Source organism: Meriones unguiculatus, chromosome 19 (assembly GCF_030254825.1).
Source record: "Meriones unguiculatus strain TT.TT164.6M chromosome 19, Bangor_MerUng_6.1, whole genome shotgun sequence".
NCBI lineage: Eukaryota > Metazoa > Chordata > Mammalia > Rodentia > Muridae > Meriones > Meriones unguiculatus.
In genome coordinates this window covers 42,516,680-42,540,507 of record NC_083366.1, presented here as the reverse complement: position 1 = coordinate 42,540,507, position 23,828 = coordinate 42,516,680, and the positions used below count along the sequence as shown (strand labels likewise).

The following is a 23,828-nucleotide window of genomic DNA, read 5'->3' as shown; positions in this document are numbered from 1 at the left end:
GAGTATTTTTATGGGCAACCAGTATTTTCACAGTTTTGAAGGATAAAAGGCACCCTCTCGTTGGCTCCTATTAACATACGAGCATGTATGTATGTGCATTTGTATTCACATACACTCACATGCACATAAATCTATGCATATAGACACTCAGATTAGTTCCCGCAAGGACTTACCTTCATCTGTGGTGCAGGAATTCTGTCCAAATACCAACCTACCAACTTGGATTTCTCCCCTGGAATTAAAGGGAGATTGGTGATTCCTGATTTTTTCTCGCTGTGGATGCTATTGTTTTACCGTATCACACCCTCCCTATACCTTAGCTATACTCTACTCTTGACAATTAGTTTATCTCATCCTTTGTTGCGGTGGTGGTAATCGTGGCATTATTGCTGTTGATGTTAGTTAGTTTGTTGTTATTTGTTTTGTGTTTTGTCTTCATGACTCTTCAAGATGAAGCCGAGCTATATAATTCCTCTGACTTTCTAATGGCCTTCTGGTGGTTAGTTTGCTCAATGTGGCATTATCTAGAATCACTTGTGAAGTGAGTATGGATGAGAGATTCTCTAGGATAGATGGAACTCTATGCATTCTCCTTTGGAGACTGTCTTGATTATTAATTGATGTGGGAATACCCAGCTCACTGTGTGCAGCACAATTCCCTAGGAAAGTGATTCTGGATTGTACAATATAGTGTGCAAGCTGAACAGTAACAGGAGTGCATGCCTTAATTGCTCTCTGCTTTGAACTACTGGTGTGAGCTGACTACATGTCTCACAAGTAGCTGCCTCGACTTCCCCACAGGAATAGACTGCAGCCTAAAACTGTACACTTTCTCCCCTAAAATGCATTTTCTTAAACGACAGAAGCAGAAATGAAACTAGGATAGACATCTTACTGGTTTGTATTTTCACTAGCTTAGAGTTACTCTCTATAAAAGATAGTCCCTTCTAGATTAAGATCTTATCGATTACCTCAATCTACCATGATCAAAGCTCTGAAATTTTATTTTAGCTCTGCATAATCTCTACTTGCAGAAGACAGTATGTTGTGGTGTTCTGTGGATTTCCGTGTGTGTGTGTGTGTGTGTGTGTGTGTGTGTGCGTGTGTGTATTTTACAGTGTTGCCTTGTTATATTAACTCAGTGCTCATGAAAATACCTATGCGAAGTATCAGCTGAATACAATACCACCTTCCAAATCTATTTGAAAGGGGACTCCACTCTTGATGATCTCTTGTACTGGAAGGCAGTACTTTTTCCATTTCCAAGTTGATCTGCCCCTCTGTTCCTCATTTCCAGCTGGGCCTTGTTCCTCCCAACACTTGAAGATATGATTTTTGCTGCCTGTTCCAGTAAGTCAAAATAAATTCAAAGCTAAAATCTAACTCTCACTTAGGATTTTTTTTTAAGTAGGATTAAAATTGCCTCTGGATAGAAGTAGGCGAACACTTCGGGTTATCTGACGGTATTTTACTCTATGCTTACCTAACATGCTGGACCCTTTGATTTTTCTATCTAGCAGCTGAGCAAAATGTGAAACGAGAAACAAAATTAGCAGATAGAAAAAAAAAAGACTAACAAATTCCTAAATAATTTATAGAACACAAGGCCTTTAATAATGACAGAAATGATATGTATAAAATACAGCATAAGTGTGCATATGAGCTGTCTCCTGCTCCACTGACAGGCATAGGTTGTAGGTCAGGAATTTTGTCCGAGGTAAGGGTCCGTACTGCTCCGGAACCATGGAACCCATGCAACCGCACTCATCACCCTCAGGGACGGTCTGGTGAGATCTCCAGCATGTAGATGGAGGGTGAGTCCAGTCAGGCAGGCTATCATGTAAAAGAGCAGACTGTGTCCTGACCTCTCTGGTATTCTACTTCTTAGAGCATGTGACCTGGGTGGAGGCTGGAGCTTCTGGTCTTAGCAGTTCTATTCATCGCAGGTCCCCCTGCAGAGAAAGAACGAAACTTAAGAGACCTGGAATGCTCTAGGAAGAATTGATCTCCACGTGTGGAAGGAAGTAAGTACCAGGAATGAGGACTGTCCCTTCAGACGCCTCACCTCCAACCACGGAGATTGCTTCCAAAGAATCTCAGCTACAGGACGCCATAAACCATCTCCTAAATGAGGCACCAGTGAGTTGAGACGCGATGTAGGGACCCTGCCCCAGTTCACTGGTAAAGTGCAGCTACTCTTTCCTCAGCAGGAGCAAGAATTGTAATTCCCCTCTCTGACCGCTCTGATCTCACCTCACCACAGCCCTGGACTCAGCTTGCCGCTTAAACTTTAGCTCCAGGCAACCGCAACCACGTGGCATTTCACAGCAGTATCAAATTCTGTCTCATCCAGGACTTCTCATCCAGCTTCGCAGGCCAGGTCAGCAAAGTGTACTATACTGGTCCTACACAAGAGGGTGGGATGGCTTGCTTACAGAAAATGTGAATAAAAAGAAACATTCTACGCAAAATCCCCACTTATTGAGCAAGACCTTCTGATTTTCAGGGTTTTTTTTTTTCTTCCTATGTAAAATAAATAAATAATCTCGGTCTATATAAATATTGTACAGTGCTGTGGTTTACTAAAACTACAGTGTAAGATTTTTATGGGTTACACAGCAATTATCACCTGCAGATGATGTTGGAAAGCACAGTGTAAACACTCTTTAGTATGCCCTGGCAGTTCATTTGAGGGCAAGCATACACTCACAATTTCCTTAACCTCGCCTTATCTCCCCTGGCTACTACCTTTATCTTCCTGATGCTCAGTTTTAATACCCGCTCCCTTGACAACCCAAATGTCTTTGAAAACATGTTTTCCTTCTTTTAGCAAAATATTTCTGGTCTCAGTTTTTAGGTTTGGCACTAGGTATCCTCTCAGGAGTTAAGAGTTGTGTTAGTAAACGGGATCAGTGCTTAAAAACTGAGGTGAAGAAGAACATGAAAATAATCAATAATCTCTGTTGAGCACTTTCTGAAGACAGAATAACTCCAAGAAATGGTAGAGGGGCTCCTACCTTGAAGCTGTGAGTTTATATTAGACATTTTAAAGTCTTTTTACCTACTCTTAGTTGGCTCTTTCTATTTCACTTGCTGAGGTGTGTGTCATCCTTCTGATGACACTTGTTTTTCTCTACCATCCATTCTCTCTTTACTTCTCTCCTTTTCCCTCTCTCCCTCCCTCCTGTCCTCCCTCCTCCTCCTTCTGTGTATGTTATGTACACACATATATATGAAGGCAAATGTGCTCATATGTGCACATGTAGAGGCCAGAGGAATATGTCTGTTGTCCTCTAATGCAATCTGCCTTAGTTTTTCAGACACAGACTCTCAGTGAACCCAAAGCTCAACATTTTGGCTAGACTTCATAGCCACCAAGATCCTAGGATGGGTCTCTTTTTAACCTCCAAGCTGGAGTTAAAGGCAAATGCTATCATGCCTGCTATTTTTTTTTTAATGTGACTGTTAGGGGTTTTAACCCAATTATTGTACTTTTTTCCAAGCTAATGCCTGCTCCATTAGCCATGTGTTGATAGAGTTTGCACTTGTAAGAAGTTTACACATTCTGAAGCCGCACACTTTCTACATTATAGCTATGTTTATATAAAGAGGTTCCAAATGGCCTGGTTTTGAAATGTATATATCATATTGTTTTCTCCAAAGTAAAGACTTTCCAATCTTGAGATGCCATGATATTTCCCCCCAAATACATGTAAGTTACCCAATTCCTCAGCCCATCAGCTTTGGTGTGGGTGCAGGGCAGTGCTTTACAGACTGAGCCATCTATCCACCCTCCACTATTCTTCGTGGATTACTTCCAGAAACTCTGTTACTGGAGCCACTCGCCCATTAAAATCTGCATAGTCCTATTGTCATTGTTAACTTCCAGTTAATACATACTGTTCTCTGAGATGGGATACATGTCATTTGCTTTGCCAATCAAAAATGATGCTATCTGATGAGACTAAGAGTATCTGTATAGGGGTTCTAGGTCCTCTCCATGTATGGTCCTTGGTTGACTCATCAGTCTCTGCAGGCCTCCCTGGGCCCAGATTTTTTGGTTCAGTTGGTCTTCTTGTGGAGCTCCTATCCTCTCCAGATCTTTCTATCTCCACCTTATTCTGTAAGATTCCATGAAATCTGCTCAAAGTTTGGCTAGGAGTCTCAGCATCTGCTTCGATAACCCTGTTGGGTAGAGTCTTTCAGTTGTCTTCTGTGGTAGGCTCTTGTCCCATTCCCTGTCTTCTCTCACTTCTTATGTCTATCCTGTTTGCCCTTCTGAATGAGGATTAAGCATCTTCCCTAGGGTCCTCTCTGTTGTTTAGCTTCTCTAGGACTATAGATCTTAGTATGTTTATCCTATATTATATGGCTAAAATACACCTATAAATGAGTATATATCATGTGTGTCTTTCTGCATCAGGGCTACCTCACTCAGGATGATCTTTTCTAATTCCATCCATTTGCCTGAAAATTTCGTAATTTCCTTTTTTTAAAATTGTTTTTAATTAAGCAGTATTTTATTGTGCAAATGTACCACAATTTCTTTATCCATTTCTCAATTGAGGGACATATAGGTTGTTTCTCTATTCTGGCTATTATGAATAGAGCTGCTATGAACATAGTTGAGCAAATGTCCTCGTTGTATGGTTGAGCACCTAACAGATATATGATCAAAAGTAGTATAGCTGAATCTTGAAGTAGCACTATTTCTAATGTTCAGAGATTGATTTCCAAAGTGGTTGTACAAGTTTACATTCCCACCAGCAATGGAAGAGGATTCCCCTTTTTCCACATCCTCTCCAGCATGTGTTGTCATTTGAGTTTTTGATCTTAGCCATTCTGATGGGTGTAAGGTGGAATCTCAGTGTCCTTTTGATTTGCATTTTCTTGATGATTAAGGATGTTGAGCATTTCTTTAAGTGTTTCTCTGCCATTCAATATTCTTCTGTTGAGAATTCTCTGGTTAGCTCTGTACCACATTTTTTAATGGATAACTTGGTTTGTTGGTGTTTAACTTCTTGAGTTCTTTATATATTCTGGATATTAACTCTCTGTTAGATGTAGGGTTGGTGACCAATTTTTTACCAGTCTGTGGGCTGTCATTCTGTAGCCTATGGGCAGCTCAGTCTCCATGGGGATTCTCTAGTAAGGGGAACAGGGGTAGTCACAGTCAGAAACTTAGTTGCCTGCTCTTTGATCAACTTCCCCTGGTGAAGTGGCCTTACTAGACTGCAGAGATAGAGGATTCAGACAGTCCTGATGAGATCTGATAGGCTAGGGTCAGATAGTAGGGGAGGAGGACCTCCCCTATCAGTGGAGGGACATGGGGGGAAAGAGTGAGAGGGTAGATGAGGAGATGAGGGAGGAGGGTACATCTGGGATACAAAGTGAATGAACCAGCACTGAAGGACTATGGTGGAAGTGGATAGAATTTGTCATGATTGAAAACATGCCAAAGCTACGGTAAGTGTATAATACACAGTCATCTGAGAAGCATAAACTCTATGAAAACATAACCTAACTTGTCTGAGTAACCATAAAGTCTGGCTGTAGCATCAGATAATACAAGATATTCCCCCTAAGTAAAAACTGACCTCTCTAAAAGTACATCCCCCTTTTTCACTGGGTAATTTGCATGTTTGGGGTGGGACTAGTCAGGCATTTCAAGATCAGTATGTATTTACTGTGGTGAGAACAACTTAACATATCCTTTTCAAAACAGAGCTACTTGAGGTCCCTTGTATACACAGATCTATGCACGGAAAGAAAGCAAAGCTTCTTACATGTGCAGACTCAATCAGGGCTTGGCCCCATGTAGCAAGCGTTAGCTCAGTTCACCACGTACTGCCAAATACAACACATGTTGATCAGGAAGTCTTCAGAGTTACACGTGCTTAAGGGTAAGGGTGGAGAGGTGCCTGGGAACAAAGTGACTTGGCACTCAATCTCTCTCAATCAGCTTCTACTAATCAGCAATGCAAAACTGATTGGCTCCTCTGATCTCTCCTCTACTCTACAGTAAGGAGAGCCTTATGCTGTTGGCTGGCTTCCTTCAGCACTGCCTCCCTTGACATAAGATGTGGGAAGGCTTCAGGAGACATGCTAGATTCCTAAACCTTGACACTCTGAGCGAAGAGGGTGCATTAGGGATTTCAAGCCCATGTTCAAATATAACCATTCATCTTATCCTTAGGTATCTCACAGTTGTATAATGGGATGTAATACAGAGAAAAATCTCTTGTTTTCGAACACAGTCTGTGTGGCAAGATGATAAAGGCAGCCTATTAGACAAGCATTAGGTGTCATCTCAATGTTCCTTCATGAACTCAGTATCATTTGGCCAGCAGAGCATGAGCCTTTGGACTTGGGTAAAAACATAATTTTATTCTGTTTGTCTGACTGAAAATTTGAATTTATTCTTACTCCTCTTGGAAAGTAAAGACCCAGATGTTTACATAGTGGTTTGGGTTCTGGGTTGCATTGGTGAACCAAACAATTGGAAATCTGTCTCTTCATCAGATTCAGATTCCACAAGAACAGTTATAGTTGATGTGTTTCTTGTCTGACCACAGTGGATTTTTTTTAATTCATTTTGCTTTCTGTTTTTAGCTGATTTCAGAAAGAAAATGAGGAAGATATATCATTATTTCACTTGCTGCAGCCACGTCTTCGTTTTGCCAAAGACTGTGGTTCTCAGTATCTTGAGAACACAGCGAACTCTGCAAAGCTACATGTGTCCACATGCTCACTGGTTTGCTGAGTCCTGCCTGCAGCTCTGCACTCCTGTGTCTACAAGCTTATGACACCTGCTGCATGTCTGGACAAACATTTGAAAATTCATGTCAATTTCTAGACTTAATGAAAAGTTTGTATTGTCTCTGACTCAATGTATCAATTCCTTGGATACATTTACTTATGTTTTCCTAGCATGCTACATCATAGAAAATAGTGACTCCTAAGATCTTTGGTAACAGAGCACCAACCTTCTTATTCTCTAGTGATGAAACCAAAAAGAAGAGATTATATATTTAGCAAAAACCTTTCCTAAATCACCATCCATCTCAAAGGTTGTTCTGAGTCTGATTCCAGGCAAAGAAAATGGTAAACAATAAGAATAAGACATCAGCCACCATTTAATTCATCCCCTAACCATCTATGCTATGGGCAGAGTCATCTCTGCTGATGCCCCTTTTCACGTTTTTCTCAGTGACAATCTGGCTTCATGACAGCTCTGTGTGTGTACTCTGCTTCCAGAACCACCTCTTCAAGAGCAAACATCAACCTTTATTTTGTTCATAGCATTTATTGTTCAGTAAACCGTGGGGTAGGTGAGCCCACTGTAGCTTATAAATAATATTTAAGACTCCTACTGAGATAAAACATTCTGGATAAGAACATATTTTGCATTCTCCTCGCTGAGGCCATGAATTACTGCTGAATGCATCCTGTGTTACTATAGTAATTGATTTACAAAATCGCTTTTATGCAGCACATACAAACTCACGCTTTTTCCAAACAGGAAAGATTTTTAACTGCAACAGTTTGGTGGAGCAGAGAGCCTGCTGAGCTGAAAAGCCAATATAGCTATCTGATTAATTGATTCTGACCTCATAAATATTAGACTTTGGGGGCTCTAATGGAACTTCCCGAGGGCAAATTGCATGGTTCACCTCATTCATTTATATCTCTGGCTGACAGATGTACATTATAAAATGTCACTGGCTGTGCTGGCAACAAATGAGCTATAACATTTGCATCTTGATTCTGTGGTGGGATTTTCATGAAAAACTTTTGCTAAATGATTCAAACAGTAGTGAAGCATTACTAACCCTATACCGCCCTTCCTACATTCATCGGTCTCTCACCATTCATATTGATCTTCTTTAATAGAGTTAAAAGTACAAAATTCCTGCAATAATAAAGACAGTTTTTCTCTTAATGTATACTATTCTTCCTGCAAAGCTAGTAATGGCTGACAACCATTAATAATTGGTGGGGATTCTGGTTGTGACTTCCTTATTAATAAAGAGTCAATTAAAAATGACCTAAAATTCCAAACTTCAAAATGAGGCAAATATAGGAAGTATATCACAAATTGAAACACTTAGAGTAGGCTAATGAGATGGCTCAGCAGGTAAAAGTCAGTTGCCACCAAGTTGATGACCTAACTTTGATCCCTGGAAACTACATGGTCTGAAAGCTTGGCTCTGGTTAGTTGTCCTCTAACTTCCATCATGTTCCACCATGGCACACTTCCCATAGTTAGTTAGATAGATAGATGGATAGATAGTTAGATCTAATATAAAAGACTAGGGTACCATTATTCTTTTTTTTTTTTGTATTGGCATCCTAGAACTCACAAAACTAGTTTTTAATAGTTAATTAAGAGAAAATATTCAAGTCTTTCCATGTTTAAAAAGTTGGAGAGTTTGAACACTATAGTCAAGAATTTCTTTTTTAGAAGATTTCTCTATGTATTATTTATACAGTATTCTGTACTGCAACCTGGCCATCACTGTTTTTATAAAGCTTTAATATTCTTTATTTTGTCATAGCTGCCTGTATACTATTTATGCCTCTTTACAAATTTTAAAGAAAAGTAATATTGTTCAAACAAGTTGGTTAGAGGGGAGTCAGGAAGCTCAGGCATGGAGATGAGAGGTCAGCAGGTGAGCTGAAGAAAGGTAAGTTGCATCTCAGCCAGTCACCTAGACACCAAAACGTGTGCACTATGCTTTTATGCAGTTATTGGAGCCCAAAGAAATGAGCAGCCACAGTACTTTAAATAAAAAGACTTTCTAATACAATGTAGAAATGTGAATCATTTTAATATTATAGGTAAATTTACATACCAAGGTCCTAAGTGAAAATCAAAGTGGGCTGCGGAGATGGCTCAGTGAGTAGGAACATTGCCTGCACAAGAATGAGGACTTGGTTCAGACACCCAGCACCTAAAGGGTCTGTTTTAAAATGAACCTGTAATCCTGGGGTCAGGGGAGGAGAGAGAAGGATCACTGGGACTTTCTGACCAACCTATTTAAAAAGAAATGGAGATGTCCAGGTTCAGTGAGAGAACCTGCCTCAGAGAAAAAATGCAGAATGGTGGCATCCACCTCTGTCCTCGACATGTTCAAACATTGGTATGTAGATGTGCACACATTCATGCCGTACACAATTCATTTCCCCTAAACACACACACATACACACATACAAATGACTAGGAAAGGCATAGAGACCTGGCCTCTCACAATACTTCTTTATTTCTTTGAAAATATAGAAGACTTCTTTCTTTCTTGTAAGAACTTAGAGGAGATCAACTATTGCATTTGTAAGATCTGGGAAGCACAGAGAATTCTAAGGATGCTGGGTGGACAAAAAGCAAAGCAGAGACAACTAAAGTTTCATTTTTTACAGCCCTTGTATCTTGATGATTTTTTTTCCATGATTGGGTTATCTAGAAGTTTGAATGGAACAATCATTCATGAAGGACTTGGGAGTTACTAACCCAGAGGTTCAAGGTTTTAACAGTTGCATGGGTGTCTCCAGGGCATTTTGTCAAATCCCTTATTTCAGAAGAGCAAACGCTTCCTATGTAGACTACCTCTACTGTCTACAAAGGATAAGCACCTCAGCAGAGTGAGCATCTTTTAAACCAACAAGCATGTTCCTCAGACGTCCATTAGCACTCACAAGATCTCCCCGAATCACCCTTCTCTTTAAGTCCTATCTGCACAAAGAGCTTATCCTTCCGTCAGATGTCCTTAGCCCTCGTGGTTTCCATAAAGCACTTTACCTAGTTAGAATGTACAGGCCAGTGTTTCCTCAGCATTTGAATTTGCCCTGGGCTTCCATTGCTTATTAATTTTCCTGATCCTGAATGTCTGTTTCCTCCTATGCAACATGAAGATAGCACCATCATATCACTTATGCTGAGTATGATGATTCACACCTATAATTCCACTGCTCAGAAGCCGAGCAGAAGAATTGTGATTTGGAAGTCAGCCAGGGATACACAATGGCTTGTCTCAAGAAGCCAAAATAATAGTGACTAAATCACAATATTTTATGGTTTTGGATTGCTGTGACGATTGAATGTGACTGTGAGATAGTCTATATGAAGCTCTTAACATAGTGATTGACACTGAGCAATTAAGAAATAAAATGTATTATTACCAACAAGAATATAATCAGTCATTATAGATAATTTAAAAAAGAAATATTAAAGATGTGAGAGAGAAAAACAATGGGAAAACGTAAGTCTTTCCATCTTTTGATATTGATGAGTGCAGATAAAAAATAACAGCCCCAGAAAGTTTTTCTTTCTATTTTTGAACACACTATTATTTGATCAACTGCTTTTTCTAGCTATATGTCACTTTCTGAGGCGACCAGTTGTTTCAATATTTTGTTCCTGGGAAGTATATAATCGCCTATTTTATGAGGCACAGCACAATTATTGACAGGTTTCAGAAAATCTACACCGAAGGACAGTTGTTTATATATGCCTTTTATCCTCCCTAGTAAATTGAACCTTTCTTCAAGAAAGAGGCTTTCAGGTTTTGTAGTCTCTATGACACAGATATTTGTATAATTGAGTCAAATTTCCAGTCTTGCTTTCTTTATTGAAAGCAATTACTATGTTATGACTTTTTCCATAATGTTTCTTCCTATTAAAAATACATATTGCGTTTGTACAATCTTCCCCATTTTTATTTGCCAGCACAACTGGATTGGAATAAGTTGAAGCATTTACCAATATTATAGGAAAACTCAAGCTACTGATGTAGGGTATATTTTAGAATCATGTGCAAAGAGAAAAAAATCAAAATAATACAATTATTTGTCATATACTCCAGAGTACATAATTCCAAACCTACCTTGGTCTGTATTGTAGGTCAGTGTCAGATATATTTGCTGTTACAGTCTTACACAATATTTGAGTTTTAAGCCACAATTTAAGGTTTTGCTTAATTCTGGTTTTGTAGTTTGCTGAAAACCCAGCCATCAAGCTTTGTTGCTCTGTTTTCATGTACTCAACTTCAAGACTTCCTTAACCCAGAGGATGATCTGGGCCTTGTCCAAGTAGGACAGGGTAGCTGAGCCAAGAGACTAGACACTTATGTAATTAGAGGTTTGCGAGACAATGACATGGTTCCTCCAAGCCTGGAGATGACCACTGAAACCAGAGTAAGCAGTCTGAGGAGCACACTCCTGCATGCCAAGCAAAGATGAAGAATATGGCAGCAAGAGTTGACGTTGAGGTCAGACAGAACATAATCTGAATTCTAGGTCTACCATGTATTTACTGTGGGCAAGACCTCTTGCCTGTATGACCTTTAATTTCATATATATATATATATATATATATATATATATATATATATGATTAAAATGACATACCCAACTTTAAAGGATGGTTGAGATAACTGAGAAAATAGACATGCTTTGACTTTTAACGCTTAGCATATCAGTTCTCCACAACCCTGCTCGTGACCCGTGAGCGCTTCGACTTTCCATGTCAGAAAACACTGTGGATGGCCCATTTACTCAGAGCTGCAGCGAAACCTCTGGGACCTTCTCTGTGGAGGCACTAAATCACAGCCTGCTCTCCATGAATGCAACCACAAGGTTTACTTCTGTTTGCCAGAGAATTCTGTTTACAGGGTTGCCCTTTAGAAGATGTAGACTTATTCGTGTCCTTAAAATTCTTGGACTTGTATCAGCTAGAATCTTTGAGAGTCACTCCTTCCCACCCACACACTCATCTTCATTTGTACTCTTTCATCCCTTATCCATGACACCTCTGGCTGTATGCCTGGAAGAAAACTCATGGCTCTCCAGTTAACTTACTTTTTGAGTAGGAGGCAAGCAGACTTAAGTTAATCCAGAGGACACCAAGAAGCAACAGCTAGGACATGAAAGCTGAATTTCAGTACAGGAAGCTCCAGCAGCTGTCACCAGGACTACGCATCAATCCAGCTGTGCTTAGCTCATTCGGGAGGCAGTGAGAAAGCAGCCAGGTACATAAAAAAGATTCATTTTTAGACAACTGGCCGCATTCTACCCCAGCTACTTAGAGAATTTCCTCAGCTCCCAGGCAGGTCATTCTGAATAGGTAATGGAGTATGTTGCTTCAAGTTCCCCCCAAAGAGAAAAATCAGAAAACTGTATGTATCATCTTCACATCAACTCAAATCCTCAAATATCCGCAGTCTAGGAAGCTGTTTCGGTGTGTGTGATCACACATGGCTGCACTTCTGACAAAGTAGAAAAGGAAACGGGGTTCTCAAATGTCTTGTTCCAGTGATTTATTTCCAACACTCGATTTAACACATCTGAAATGGGAAATGAGAAAATTAAGAAATCTGAGCGAAACAGAGCTAAACGGAACCATGGAATCTGGTGTTACTCTGTAGCTGTCTGCCAAGCTTTTCTCACGTCACAAATCTGCGTTCACTGCAGTGCGGAAGTACTGCAGTGCCATCCGGAAAGTCTACCGGGAGTGTGGCTCTGTTGGCTTTGCATCTGATGCAGAGTCCCATAGTTAGCACTGTAGACTTGGCCTGCCGTTTGCTTTCTCTTTCACCTTGAACATTCTGGAAGAGCGCTTGTGTTTCCTGCGATTCGTTCCTGCAACAAGAATCATTCTGGGTAATAGGAAACAACACTAAAAGCAAAGTTTTAACTTGAAATACCAATAACTGTCGTGGGGTGGGCTACAATGAAAGGTCTGTGCTATGCTATGCTGGCTTCTTACTGTTAAGTACAGAAATTAACATTGTCAAAATGAGAACAGCTTTTTTCAGTAACTTCTCAAAGATGAATCCTATTGTGTGTGTGTGTGTGTGTGTGTGTGTGTGTGTGTGTGTATGGAGTATATATTATGTACTTAAATAGGAGCTAAATGTTATAATATATAATATAATATTATAAAATATATAATTAAATGTATGTATATATGTAGTATGTATGTTTGTCCTGAGTTGAGATCTCCCTCTCTAGATTAGGCTGGCCTGGAGCTTTCAACAATCCTACTTTCTCAGCCTCCCAGTCACTGGAGTGATAGAACTGAAATAAAGTGGTTTTCTTTGCTGGGTTGTATTTGTAAGAGTAGGAGAATAGTCACTCATTTTTTCCTTCAACAAATGATCATCCCTTTCTCTGTGCCAATGATTATTCTAGATGCTAGCAACATGAAGCTATAGAACACATACTCCCAAAGAGTTCATAGCTAGCAAAGGCAGGTAAAGGTGCATGCAAATGATTCCAACATAATGTGATGTTTTTACTTCATTGTGCAGTCATGTAGACTTCTATACATTATATCATGGGGCCAGTAAAGGAGAAAAGAATGGGAGTCTGGCTACAGAGAGGGGAAGTTCTCTTATAAAATTTAATTTCTATTGAACATGCATGACAAGATTTGAAAATGAAATATTTACCAGACAGAGAAAGCACAAGATGTATCCACCTAGATAAAAGTGGTGAAATAAGCAGAGTGGCAGCAGCAAGATAAAATTAAAGGATGGAGAGATGAGCTAACAGCAAACCAAGAATCAAGACTTTCTATCCTCCTAAAGGAGGTAGAGAGTCAGCAAACAGTCTGATTGAAAAATGGAAAGGCAATACTGAAAACAGAGAAGAATGTAGGTTGGAGGGGAGGAAACAAACAGGCAGAGGGCAGATGGAGTTGTCCATAGTATGATGTATGTAATGCTGGGAATAGAGAGGAGGGGAGAATACAGAAAGAGCGGTGAGAACATTCATGCACAGCTAGAAATCTGGTATTTAGCTTCCTCTGAGAAATCCATTACATGAAAAATGAACAGGTTTCTGTAGATTTTAGTTCCTGAGTAAAGGGAGCAGGGGCTGTCTCTGGCATGAACTTGGTTGCCTGCTCTTTGATCACTTGACCCTGGTTATGTGGTCTTGCCAGGCCACAGAGGAAGAAGATCTAAGCAGTCCTTATGAGACTTGATAAACTATGAGCAGATAGTAGAGGAGGAGACCTCCCCCTTTTGGTGGACCAGGGGATGTGGGAAAGAGCGAAGGAGGGAGGGTGGGACTGGAATGATTTGAGGAAGAGGGTTTCACTCGGGATATATAATGAATAAATTGTGAAAAAAATAAAATTATAAAAGAAAAATGCACAGGGTCCAAGGTATGAAGCACAAGTTTTCAGAAACAGTAACTTCTCTATATCATCTTTTTATATATCATTTCTCTCTATCATCTATCTGCCTATCTATCCTCTATCTACTATATATCTTCTATTTGTATCTATCATCTAGCTACCTGCCATCTGCCATGTATTCATCAGTCATCTGTCATCTCTCTAATCTCTATGATCCATGTATCATCTTTCTATCTGGCACCTATCCATCCATCTATCTATCTATCATCTATCTACCTACCTACATAACTAACTACCTGTCTGCCTGCCTATCTACTTATCTAACTCTCAGTTATACATCTATCTTCCAAATGGTGAAAGATCTCCAGATGGCGTTTGGGGACAGAGATGGAGAAGGGGAAGGTACAGCAAAGTAAGAGCAGTTTGATTCTTTTATTTCCCCGTTTTACTTCTGCTATTCCTTTTTGCAGAAAATATATGTGGGTAGAAAAATGTGATTTTAAAAACGTGAGGTTATGGCATTTTTTTTTGTTCAGAATGAATCTTTCTCTTACATGTCCTATATGGGAATTCATACATAAACTGAAAAATTTTATGTTATAATTATTCACAACATAACCAACAAGTGTTTATCACAAGCTGACCACACAAGAATACTCCTTTTCATCCCTTGATTAAGAAAAATAAATAGGGCATTATAATTAATATTTGCAAACCAAAATGGATATAATAGAATCAAAGTAAAAATAATACACTTCATAGATTTAGATCTGAATTTATGTGACATGAAGTTCTTTGTTAAAATTGTCAGTATCCTGACTTTACTGTCTCAACCAAGATGACTTATTTCTAGACACAGGATAGTCATATCTGCTTCTAAGATCTCCAGCATCTTTCTTGAAATCTAAAGCACTCCCCATGTCTGTGTCTTAACTCTTCCTCTCTTAAATGCAGTATTCTTCCTTGGCCTCTGTTTTCCTTTCCTTGATACCTCATCATTACTTAAGTGATAATAATGGGGAAAAGGTGTCAGTGAAAGTTAGGACAAATGTAACATTTATAATATAGCAAAATATCTGACTTTCTGGCCAAGTTAATTTGCAACTAGGTTGATCTATATTGGAAGTAAAGTCACTCCTAATCAAGTATTAATAAAGACTTTTCTTCTGATTTTCTCCCATTAGAACAGTGTACCCGACTTTGTTACCTGCCAGCCACTGAGGGGCTTCAGAAGGGTTTCACGGAGGAAATGCCTTCATTGTGGCCACTTGCTACACTACCCCAGGCTGTTTGCATTTCTCCTCTGCACATCCAGCAAAGACACATGATTGAGCCTGAACAATTTTCTTGAACCCTTCTATTCAGTTCCTTCTGTATAGCAATGGAAATCCAGAGTATAAAATCTAGGCTGTGAATCCACTTCTGTGTAGGGTCTTGATTCAAGTGGGACAGAAAACTTGCTAAGGCGCGAGCAAACAGGACTGCTTTGCCTGAGCAATGTGTATATGTAAGTATACCTGAGCAGTGTATGCATACAAGTATGCATTTGTATACGAAGATTAATTTTACACAGTTTACGCTCAGTGTGCTTGGTTTCACACTTGCAGATTAAATCAGTTGGAGATCAAAGTACTCTAAAAAGAATTACATCCCCAAAATATACACAGAACCTTATGTGTACTTATTCTCTAAATAATACGATTATGTTTCAGCATTTATACTATATTCGGTATCATAAACAATCTAAAATAATTTAAACTATCAGTAAATTATATGCAAGTATTAGTCCATTCTGTAACAGATATTGGGACAGTCTCTGACCTGAGTATCTGCAGGAGATTTGGGGCCAATTTCTCTCTGGTACAAAGGTGTGATTACATAACACTGTATCTGTAGTTCCATGTGCATGGTGAACTTGAACTCTGTTGTGTGAGTAGGAAAGGGAGGAGTATGATGAAACGGTTTATTCAAATGAAGTAAACACAAAATCAGTCGTTGATTGCACCAGCAGCTCTTCCAACAGAAGAAAAAAAAAAAGAGCATTAAGGAATTAGAACAAAAGTAAGCACAGGTTGGTCAAGACCAAAAATGTTCTTTCCGATGTTATTGTGACTATAGTTGGAAGGGGATTGCTTTATACCCTGAAGGATGTTATCAGGTTAACACAGAAACACTGTACAAAAGACACCCTGGTGCCTTTTCATAACACTGGAATGGTGGCCTATGAATCCCAGGCCTGGCTGTAGGCACCATCATAAATCAGTGTCATCATCAGGAAAGCAAAGACAAAAGAAGCATCTTGTCACTTTGTCCCCAGCCTGTTTCCTTAACAGAGTCACCTAAACTGCTTCCTTAACTGGAGCTGACCTCTGGGATAGAAGTTGCACAGAACAAAAATTAAATTATGTGGAACACACAGAGCACAGGAGTTCAGTGAGCTCCTTGAAGGCCAGCACAGTATTGGCGACAGTTTTTATTCTGGAAACCCAGGTTTCACTTTTTCTCAAAGCATTTCTGGGTCTTGTGTGCTCCTCAGGAAGGAGCAAAAGAAATGCCTCAGTATAGCCCTCATCCATTCACCCACCCCAATACCAGAGTTCTACCCATTCTTTTAAATACTGTGATCCCATTGACATTTTATAAGCAGAAATATGCCATTTTTAATGCTATTATTACAAGGTCATGAATTCCATGTGAAGAGTCGGGATTCTGGTATTATCCTCAAGACTTCATTTTTGTTTTCAATATACTTTGTGTTTTGCAATCAAAATTATATATTACACAATACTATAATAGAATGATTTGATATGGTTTTGAACAAAATAGAATGGATGAATACTTTTCAGCTCATAAAATCCCTATCCCAGAAACATATTATAAAAATAGTCATTTTTTATAAATGGGTCAATGAGACAAATGTATTCAATGACTAATCAAATCTAATTGACCACGTGCTTTTGATTCTAGAAAGTGAAATTAAAGAGAGAACTTTCTGTCTATTCTAAAATAATCCAGTACATGTTATTCTTTGAGGGTAGTAATTGTAAAAGTTGTCATTTATTATTCCATTGAGACTTTGTCTTTCTGCATCTTGGTTTCTATTTAAAGATAAATGATTATCAGTTTCTTTGTCCTCTGTGAAGAAGCACAGGAAAGGTCATCAGTAACCGTGCATGTCAAAAACCGATTAAAAAAAAAAAACTGAGAAGTAACATGCCAAGTTACATGTGCTATTTACAGCATTAAGCCATGTGCCAACCAGCATATTAGTCACTTTCCCACTTACTGTGACAAGACACCCCAGAAGTAACTTCAGAGATAAGAGGTTGATTTTGGCTCACAGATGCAGAATATCACTCTGTCACTATACTGTGACATGTGTCCTCATTAATTTCACTTTTGACTTGGTATGCCTGGGAATAGCGACAAAAGAACTGGCTCCATTGGATTAACCTCTGTGTATGTCTGCTGAACATTGTTTTAGTTGCTAATTGATGGAGGAGGGGATACAGTTCCCTGTAGGTAGCCAAACTTCTAGGCAGGTGGGCCCAGGCTTTTTAAGAAAGGTAGGCAAACATGAGCCTGGGACCAAGCAGGGATGAAGTGTCCTTCTCTGGGTTCTGCTTCAAGTTCCTTTCTTTGCTTCCCTCTAACTGATGAACAGAGTAAACTCCTCTTCAAGTTGCCTTTGATCACAGTGTTGATCACATCCACAGAGAAGTAGTTAGAACAAGAAAGGAGCAGCGGTCTGAACAGGCCTGTCCATGTTTGCACTGGTGAGAATGCAGCTTGTTACACTGCAGAGGAAAACAAAAACAGAGAACTCTATCTAAGCGGGGTGGGCTAGAACACCCCGATATTTGTCTGCAGTGCCCTACCTCCACCAGGAAAGGCCTTACACACCAAAGATTCTACAACCTATGGACAATTGTTTAAAAGTACGAGCCCATGAAGGATGTTCTCCATCCAAACCATTTTCTCTATTAAACAAAGCTACTCCACGATAATAATAAAAGTGGGTCAGCTGTGATATAGAAGCCAAGGAGGTCATACACAGGAAGTTATACCTGTGGCACTGGGGAGCTGTGGGACCAGGGAGAGCTAGCCTGGAGTAAGAGTATCCAAGAGGGTTCCCCAATAATAGGAACAAGGACCATCTCTGACATAAACTCAGTGGCTGGTTCTTTGATCACCTCCACCTGAGGGGGGAGTAGCCTTACCAGTCCACAGAGGAAGACAAAGAAGTCAGTCCTGATGAGATCTGATAGACTAGGGTCAGATGGAAGGGGAGGAGGACCTCCCCTATCAGTGGACTGGGGGAGGGGTATAGGAGAAGAAGAGGGAGAGAGGGTGAAATTGGGAGGGGATAGGGGAGGGAGCTACAGCTAGGATACGAAGTGAATAAACTGTAATTAATAAAAATAAAATTACAATTAAAAAAAGAGTAGGGTCAAGGTGTGTCCATCCACGATAATCTTGTTACCCCAATTAAATAATCTGTCTCACTGAAGCTGTCTCCCAGAAAGTCTGTTTCTCACCCCACTCATAGCCATCTGAGGTCATTTTCACCCTCAGCCGTTCCTTCCCTGGCTTCCCCTCTCAGGATGCTCTGATAGTTCTCATGGGCCTATGATGCTGTAATGAGTGGGGAAATGAAATCTGAGTGGGATATACCTTTACTCTGCAGTTTGAAAAAAAAAAAGTCATGATGTTCTTGTTACTGTGCATTTGTTTTAGCAGAAGAACTTTAAAATAAATAAAAAAGCATAAACTTCAGGGCTCAGAGTTTACCTCCATGGCCAGCCACCTGTGACATGTTTGCAGGTGCCACTGAGAAATCTATGGCTCAGCTGGCTGTGTGTGAACTGTTCTCTTTATTAGAAGCACCGCCAAATTCTCACCCGGAAACTGAAGTTTCGTTCTGTTCCTTAAATAATTTTATATTAACTTTTTCTCATTTTGTTTGAAAGCAAGTGTATGTCTCTTAGAAATTTAGTTGTATTTTAATTTTGTCATTTTTTAAAAATTCTTTATTAATTCCACTTTATTCACTTTTTTATCCCCCCCTGTGGTTCCCTCCCTCCTCCAGTCCCAATCTTCCCCTTCCTCCACCCTCTGCATGCATGCCCCTCCCCAAGTCCACTGATAGGGGAGGTCTTCTTTTTTCCTTCCTTCTGATCCTAGTCAATCCTAGGTCTCATCAGGAATGGCTGCATTGTCTTCTTCTGTGGTCTGGTAATGCTGCTTCCCCCTCAGGGGGTGATAATTAAAGAGCAGGCCAATCAGTTCATGTCAGAGACAGTCCTTGTTCCTATTACAATGGAACCCACTTGGATATTGAACTGCCATGGGCTACATCTGTGCAGGGGTCTTAGGTTATCTCCATGCATAGTCTTTGTTTGGAGTATCAGTTTCAAGAAAGACCCCTGTGCTCAGATGTTTTGGTTCTGTTGCTCTCCTTGTGGAGTTCCTGTCCTCTCCAGATCTTACTGTTTCCCACTTCTTTCCTAAGATTCCCTGCACTCTGCCCAAAGGTTGCCCATAAGTCTCAGCATCTGCATTGATAGTCTGTAGGGGCAGAGCCCTTCAGAGGTCCTCTGTGTCAGGCTCCCGACTTGTTCCCTTTTTTCTCCTTCTTCTGATGTCCATCCTCTTTGCCTTTCTGGATAGGAATTGAGGATTTTCACAAGAGTCCTCCCTCTTGATTAGTTTCTTTAAGTGTACAGATTTTAGTAGGTTTATCCTATGTTATATGTCTATATGAGTGATGCTGGAGAGGTTGTGGAGAAAGGGGAACCCTCCTCCACTGTTGGTGGGAATGTAAACTTGTACAATCACTCTGGAAAGCAATCTGGTGCTTCCTTATACAACTAAGAATAGGGCTTCCTCAAGATCCAGCTATACCACTCCTAGGCATATACCCAAAAGAGTCTCAAGTACACAATAAGGACATTTGCTCAACCATGTTTGTAGCAGCCTTATTTGTAATAGCCAGAAGCTGGAAACAGCCCAGATGCCCCTCAGTGGAGGAATGGATACAGAAATTGTGGTATAACTACACAATGGAATATATTACTCAGCAATAAAAAAATAAGGAAATCATGAAATTTGCAGGTAAATGGTGGGATCTGGAAAGGACCATCCTGAGTGAGCTATCCCAAAGGCAGAAAGACACACACACGGTATAATTTTGTCATTTTAATGTGCTTATTTTATACATCTTGAGCTCTGATTTAAGAAAGCATCTATTCTCCTCTGTGGATAATACAGATAGGAAAAGAGAATTTAAGGTACCTGATACCTCCAGACCAAAGGAAAAGCAAGTGATTCATGATAAGACAATAATACATTTTTTTAGTCTTTCTTCCTTCTTTCCCTTCTTACTTTTTCTTCTTTCTGGAGACAGAATATTGCTACATAGTCCTGGTTTTCCTGGAACTCACTATGTAGACCAAACTAGCCTCAAAACTGCAGCTCCCTGACCCCCTGTCTCTTTCTTCCCAGTGCTAGGATTACAGGCATACATCACCATGTCCAGTGTTGAGTATTCATCTATTTAGCTGAGTTGTAGGAGGTAAGGAAAAATACTGGTCAGGTGATTTAGACTTGGTGATGGACTCCAGAGTCTCCAGTAGTTCTTGAGTGAAGAAAGACGTCTCCAGCCACATTGCCTTCAATTATGTTTGCTTTATTTCTAATTCTGTTTCTTCAGTAATCCAGTGCATTCACTAAACGAATTTTTAACCTTATGGTGAAATTCCTTATAATTAATCTGACATTTGGCTTGCAAAACAAACACAGTAACACAATAACAACAAAATCTCTAGTTGTTTATATTGTGAACCATTCTCCAGTTATACTAGACTATGTTTAACCAAATAAACTCTCAGGAACTAAGCATGTGCCCACAGCATTTAGCTGCATTTCTACAGTATTAATACATGCCTTATTTTATGCATGGAGTTTTATATAGATTTTTACTTTTGCCATAACAACATGTAAGAAAGTATTATTTTTTCAATTGTATAAATAAGATCCACACAAACTGTTAGATAGCAGGAAAAATTTAGTAGTTTAAAATATGTTTGATTTCAAAACATTTTTTCCAACTTAAGTACTCCATGAATTAAAATACTTGGCTAAGGAAATGTTTTGCTTGATATCTTGAGCATGGCTTGAGACTGTTGTATTATTTACTGTAGAATTAATATTATATGGGTTGGACCACTGAACTGTGGTTTAGAGGATGCATTTGTTTTTATGACCACGTTAAGAAGTATGTGGTAGTAGCATGAATGTGCAGCATCAATGTTGTTGACAGGGTGAGAAAGACAACTAGAAGCTGATGGTTTGGATTTGTTGTTGTTTTCGGGTTTTTTGTTTAGTTTTGTTTTGTTTTTACATTTCTTCCGTTTGACATTCTTAGCCATGTTCTTGCTTCAGCATGTATTTACTGACCAAACTCATTAAGCGTCCTTCACTACCCCAGAAGGTCAGGCAGCACCTTCCTGTTTTGTTAGCAGTTCTCCCAATGTGGCTAAAACCATGTTTGGCCACAACCTTTGTGTGGGACTATCTTATTGATTTCTTTCAGCTGTTGACAAATATCTGACATTTCAGCTCCAGTTTAATCTCCAGTCTTGATCTTTTCTTTAATTACTGTTATTTGGAAAATACAACTGTATGTATGAAAAGAAGTCTTCAAGGAAACTAAGTAATGTTCCTTCCCTGACTACTAAGTGCAGTGATGTGTGTGAAAGCTAAGTTAGTCCCCAGACTCCTGCCTTGCACACTTCAAATTGAGTTGCACACCATTGTTTTCCAAGCACAAGACAATTCCAACTTTGTGCAAGACTCATCGGAGTGTACATGTTTTGCAATTAAATCTATTAGAATCACTTCTTCACAGATAAAAAAAATTGCAGAGTATTTGCATGTGTGTGAGGTTTCAGAAATCTCAATCCATTCACGCTTTGTCAGTAAGAAAATATTTCCTCTTTCAGTCACCGAGTTATCCCTTTTTCTAATAAATTTATATTTGAAGTTGACTCACTTATTGGCAAAGATTTTTTCCGTTATTGAGCAATGAATAAGGGAGATATAGCCCATGGTAGCTCAGTATCCAAGTGGGTACCCTAGTAAGGAACAGGGACTATTTCTGAAATGAACTCAATGGCTGGCTCTTCGACCTCCCCCCCCCCGACTCCCCGAGGGAGGAGGAGCCCTGTTAAGCCACAGAGGAGGACTTTGCAGCCAGCCCTGAAGGTATCTGATAAACCATTGTCAGACAAAAGGGGAGGAGGTCCTCTCCTATCAGTGGACATGGAAAGGGGCAAGGAGGAGATGAGAGAAGGAGGGTGGGATTGGGAGAGAATGAGGGAGGGGATACAGCTGGGATTCAAAGTTGATAAACTGTGACTAATATTTAAAAAAAATGGCAAATGGAGAGGGCAGTGTTACTCAAGGGATGAACCTAGACCAAAATAAGTGGCTCAGGTATTGTCCTAAGTACAATAGAAAGCTGATGAGGAAGATCTGTAAGTGAGATTAATGTCTTTACAGTTACTACTGAGAGGAGACACGGGTGGAAAGACACTGAGACATTCCTCTAGTACTAGCGAAGCAGTGCTGCCATGGATGGATGAGAGTAATAGAGATGGAGGAAAGTAGAAGGAATTATGGGGATGGGTGGGGAAGAAATAAGTCAGGGAAAGACTCTTCTTTTTCATAAGTAAAATAACTCTTGAGCAAAGCTTCATAAATATTTATGATTATGTACTAGACAAAAGAATAAAGAAATAAAATTATTTCCTAAATTTTGTCTTTATCAGGGAGGTCATTTTTCATAATAATTCTCATAAAAGCATTTATAAACACATCCACTGATACACATATCATATGCACCTTTTCTTAGTTTCTTTTGTTCCTTGTGGAAATGTCTTCAAATTTACTTAATAAAATACACTGCTTTTTAAATTGGTATAGGGTAATTTATAATGTGAGTATGCTATAGCATAGTCATCATTTTCTACAACATATATGTATATATTATATTTATATGTATATAATTTATAATATAAATATATATAACGTATAGAGAGAGAGGAATTTGTGGGAAAAATCCCATATTTCTTTCTAAAAGATGTATAAAAATTCCAATTTATCACCAATATATTAGGAAAAAAGTTTCTTTTTCTGAACCAAAAATAACTATAATTTGCTTCTTTTTGGCCACCCATCCTTTCCTTGCATTGGAAAGTCTTTTTTTTTTTTTTTTTTTTTTTCAATGTAGTTTATTCAGGAACCTTGAACAATCCTCGGACCCTGGGGAAAGCCAGCCCACAGCTTAAATAGCCTCTGGGTAGCCAACACAGGCGTGCCACGTGGACAATGCAGATAGGTCCACATACATGGAAGCAAGCCAGATCCTCAGCCTTAGCCAAATGTGGAATTGTTCGTGACAGAGAGCACTCACCATCGGGAAGGTGGAAGGCAGAAACCAGCTCCATCTTTAAGGCATAGCATTCCGCAGCTCTCTACAGTTCCCCCTTTTTGTTTTAGACGCATCAGGCAAGAGTAGAGGTCTGATCACTGATATTAGAAATAAATTGGGACTTTGTACCGATGTTCATTTAGGTGTCATCCACCCAAAGAGCATCAGACCCGTCTGATACCTTTTTCTCAGAGGCGG

General features: G+C 39.5%; 1 long non-coding RNA gene across 1 annotated transcript in view; it reads right to left on the bottom strand.

Annotated features, from left to right (window-relative positions):
- Window positions 1-1,615: 1,615 nt before the first annotated feature.
- Window positions 1,616-23,828, bottom strand: part of LOC132649256 (uncharacterized) — a 228,228-nt gene continuing 206,015 nt past the window's right edge. Inside the window, exons 2-3 of the long non-coding RNA XR_009587694.1 lie at window positions 11,854-12,633; window positions 1,616-1,952 (exon numbers count right to left, since the gene is read on the bottom strand). This is a non-coding gene — a long non-coding RNA (uncharacterized LOC132649256). The remainder of the gene's footprint in view (window positions 1,953-11,853; window positions 12,634-23,828) is intronic.